The 4,763-nt window shown below is 34.5% G+C and overlaps 1 long non-coding RNA gene across 2 annotated transcripts; it reads left to right on the forward strand.

The window, feature by feature from the left end:
• The first annotated feature begins 2,433 nt into the window (after positions 1–2,433).
• Positions 2,434–4,178, forward strand: LOC139432314 (uncharacterized). Of its 2 annotated transcripts, none has more exons than XR_011642146.1 (4): positions 2,434–3,020; positions 3,101–3,223; positions 3,277–4,084; positions 4,133–4,178. It is a non-coding gene; the product is annotated as an uncharacterized lncRNA (long non-coding RNA). The 2 variants fall into 2 exon arrangements; XR_011642147.1 differs by having other exon boundaries at positions 4,145–4,171.
• Positions 4,179–4,763: the final 585 nt, after the last annotated feature.

The following is a 4,763-nucleotide window of genomic DNA, read 5'->3' on the forward strand; positions in this document are numbered from 1 at the left end:
CCAAAACGTGATATTATGACGTTATACGCCGTTCTGAGACATGTTTGAAATTTCTATCACCTTTTGTTCCGATAATTCTGTTGACCATATTTGTGATATTCAGGCGCCAAATGACATGTTGGAGCATGTTGGAGATAAAAAACAAAATGTGCCCAAAACGTGATATTATGACGTTATACGCCGTTCTGAGACCTGTTTGAACTTTCTATCACTTTTGGTTCCGATAATTCTGTTGACCATATTTGTGATATTCAGACGCCAAATGACATCTTTGAGCATGTTGGAGATAAAAAACAAAATGTGTCCAAAACGTTATATTATGACGTTATACGCCGTTCTGAGACATGTTTGAACTTTCTATCACTTTTGGTTCCGATAATTCTGTTGACCATATTTGTGATATTCAGGCGCCAAATGACATGTTGGAGCATGTTGGAGATAAAAAACAAAATGTGCCCAAAACGTTATATTATGACGTTATACGCCGTTCTGAGACATGTTTGAACTTTGTATCACTTTTGGTTCCGATAATTCTGTTGACCGTATTTGTGTTATTCAGACGCCAAATGACATCTTTGAGCATGTTGGAGATAAAAAACAAAATGTGCCCAAAACGTTATATTATGACGTTATACGCCGTTCTGAGACATGTTTGAACTTTCTATCACTTTTGGTTCCGATAATTCTGTTGACCATATTTGTGATATTCAGACGCCAAATGACATCTATGAGCATGTTGGAGATAAAAAACAAAATGTGCCCAAAACGTGATATTATGACGTTATACGCCGTTCTGAGACATGTTTGAACTTTCTATCACTTTTGGTTCCGATAATTCTGTTGACCATATTTGTGATATTCAGACGCCAAATGACATCTTTGAGCATGTTGGAGATAAAAAACAAAATGTGTCCAAAACGTGATATTATGACGTTATACGCCGTTCTGAGACATGTTTGAACTTTCTATCACTTTTGGTTCCGATAATTCTGTTGACCATATTTTTGATATTCAGACGCCAAAGGACATCTTTGAGCATGTTGGAGATAAAAAACAAAATGTGCCCAAAACGTTATATTATGAAGTTATACGCCGTTCTGAGACATGTTTGAACTTTCTATCACTTTTGGTTCCGATAATTCTGTTGACCATATTTGTGATATTCAGACGCCAAATGACATCTTTGAGCATGTTGGAGATAAAAAACAAAATGTGTCAAAAACGTGATATTATGACGTTATACGCCGTTCTGAGACATGTTTGAACTTTCTATCACTTTTGGTTCCGATAATTCTGTTGACCATATTTGTGATATTCAGGCGCCAAATGACATGTTGGAGCATGTTGGAGATAAAAAACAAAATGTGCCCAAAACGTTATATTATGACGTTATACGCCGTTCTGAGACATGTTTGAACTTTGTATCACTTTTGGTTCCGATAATTCTGTTGACCGTATTTGTGTTATTCAGACGCCAAATGACATCTTTGAGCATGTTGGAGATAAAAAACAAAATGTGCCCAAAACGTTATATTATGACGTTATACGCCGTTCTGAGACATGTTTGAACTTTCTATCACTTTTGGTTCCGATAATTCTGTTGACCATATTTGTGATATTCAGACGCCAAATGACATCTATGAGCATGTTGGAGATAAAAAACAAAATGTGCCCAAAACGTGATATTATGACGTTATACGCCGTTCTGAGACATGTTTGAACTTTCTATCACTTTTGGTTCCGATAATTCTGTTGACCATATTTGTGATATTCAGACGCCAAATGACATCTTTGAGCATGTTGGAGATAAAAAACAAAATGTGTCCAAAACGTGATATTATGACGTTATACGCCGTTCTGAGACATGTTTGAACTTTCTATCACTTTTGGTTCCGATAATTCTGTTGACCATATTTTTGATATTCAGACGCCAAAGGACATCTTTGAGCATGTTGGAGATAAAAAACAAAATGTGCCCAAAACGTTATATTATGAAGTTATACGCCGTTCTGAGACATGTTTGAACTTTCTATCACTTTTGGTTCCGATAATTCTGTTGACCATATTTGTGATATTCAGACGCCAAATGACATCTTTGAGCATGTTGGAGATAAAAAACAAAATGTGTCCAAAACGTTATATTATGACTTTATACGCCGTTCTGAGACATGTTTGAACTTTCTATCACTTTTGGTTCCGATAATTCTGTTGACCATATTTGTGATATTCAGACGCCAAATGACATCTTTGAGCATGTTGGAGATAAAAAACAAAATGTGTCCAAAACGTTATATTATGACGTTATACGCCGTTCTGAGACATGTTTGAACTTTCTATCACTTCTGGTTCCGATAATTCTGTTGACCATATTTGTGATATTCAGACGCCAAATGACATCTTGTGGCGGCTTTTCAACAAAACGGCAACAACACAATCGAACCCCTTTTAAAAAAATACAGATCTGCAACACCTCGGCTTCCCAGTGAAGATGGGGTGGGTTTGAATTTATAAGGCGCCACGCAGTTTCAGTTACAGATCGCTCTAACTGCGAAGAGGGCTGGAAGGGAAAAGGTTCGACAACACCAACATATAACAAAACACAAAGAAATCGCGAAATCATATACCATATAAAAACAAATTTATTAAGGAAAAAAAAATATGGTAAAACAAAATATAAAGTATATAAGTAGTAAATAAAATAACGGAGATTGTTCAAAAAAAAATCCCGAATAATTAGGGGGGTAAAAGAGAAAGAAAATAATAATGAGCTGAATAAAACAAAATTAAAACAAATCTAAATAATGATCGCGACACGTCCCCGATTGACCCGAGCGCTCGATCAGGCGAACGGAAAAGAAAACAAAATCGAAATCAATACCGAAATTAATAACACCCCTAATAAATCCGATAACTTTACAAGAAAAATTAATTGACAATTAAAATGAGATAATAATAATAAGGAACTGGTTTAAAGTGAAATGAACAAAATGAACCAGTGAAGTTAACAAAAAAATTAAATGGTAAGTACAAAAGAAAATCTTACTTTATAAAAAAAATACAAAAGTATCTAGCCACACTGATATTCTTTTTGTATAAAAAGGAAAATTCTGACCTTTATTCCAAACTCTTTTGAACGAAGGATGATGACTTCACGATGACAACAATTATACGTAGATACAGCAACAAAATCCAGCAAACCTCCTTTGGAAACACTTGTTCGATGGTAAGTACAGGAAACTTGGGTTATGTAGCTTCTAATTTACTTCTTTATTCCAGGTAGTACTTGTTTCCGGGATGGGAGATTTCCCAAGAACTTATATAAGGAATAAGGCTCTCAGAAAAAAAAAAACCTAGCGTGTAAAAAAAGAAAGAAAAATGTAAATAGATAATTAGGCAAGAATGTAGGGATGGATGTTTTTATGTAGTGTGAAAGGAGTTTAAATGAATTTAGGTTTAAGTTAGTATTAAGCCAAAATTAGAGAAAATGTAAAAAGAAAAACCTACCTCAAGGTGGTATGAGGTTTTAACCAGCAAAATGAATAGTCTTTGTAAAAATGTGCAATAAATCCGGTGAAACCGTAATCGTTGAATAATTTCCAAACGAAAAATTAAAGGATTAATTAACTCAGATCCCGATAAATACGGATATAAATCGATCCAAAATTCTACACAGAATTATACCAAAATGTCGACTTAAAATTCTTGTTAACCATCCAAACACTACAAAGGCTGGTTTCAAAAGAGGAAGAGTAAAATCGCGCACGGGTATTCATTTCCCAAGATTTTAACCAAAAAACTCGTTATAAAATCGCGCGGTGCCAAGAATTCAAAATCACTCCCTCCCTCTATTATTGACAGTCCGAACTTAAAAATGTAAACAAAATTCATGATAGTAACGAAGAAGAGAAAAAGAAAAGTTTTAAGGTTAAGATCTATTGTGTGATTGTAATGAAGGTAATGAAAAAGAAAAAGGCGTTTAAAATGAGCGAAAGGAAAGGATTTAAGAAAAGTGATGAAAAGGAAAGGATTTTCAAGTGTTTCCAAGTTCGGCTTGCTGTAACAAAAAAACAAAAATTATAACAAGGTAAATAAACAAAATGGTATATAATTCCCCGACTTCTAACAATTACAGACAAATCACAAGGAAATTCAATAACCTCGAACGGAACCGTTACAATCTTTGAGCATGTTGGAGATAAAAAACAAAATGTGTCCAAAACGTTATATTATGACGTTATACGCCGTTCTGAGACATGTTTGAACTTTCTATCACTTTTGGTTCCGATACTTCTGTTGACCATATTTTTGATATTCAGACGCCAAATGACATCTTTGAGCATGTTGGAGATAAAAAACAAAATGTGCTCAAAACGTTATATTATGACGTTATACGCCGTTCTGAGACATGTTTGAACTTTCTATCACTTTTGGTTCCGATAATTCTGTTGACCATATTTGTGATATTCAGACGCCAAATGACATCTATGAGCATGTTGGAGATAAAAAACAAAATGTGCCCAAAACGTGATATTATGACGTTATACGCCGTTCTGAGACATGTTTGAACTTTCTATCACTTTTGGTTCCGATAATTCTGTTGACCATATTTGTGATATTCAGACGCCAAATGACATCTTTGAGCATGTTGGAGATAAAAAACAAAATGTGTCCAAAACGTGATATTATGACGTTATACGCCGTTCTGAGACATGTTTGAACTTTCTATCACTTTTGGTTCCGATAATTCTGTTGACCATATTTTT

This window comes from Onthophagus taurus, unplaced genomic scaffold (genome assembly GCF_036711975.1).
Source record: "Onthophagus taurus isolate NC unplaced genomic scaffold, IU_Otau_3.0 ScKx7SY_14, whole genome shotgun sequence".
Lineage (NCBI taxonomy): Eukaryota > Metazoa > Arthropoda > Insecta > Coleoptera > Scarabaeidae > Onthophagus > Onthophagus taurus.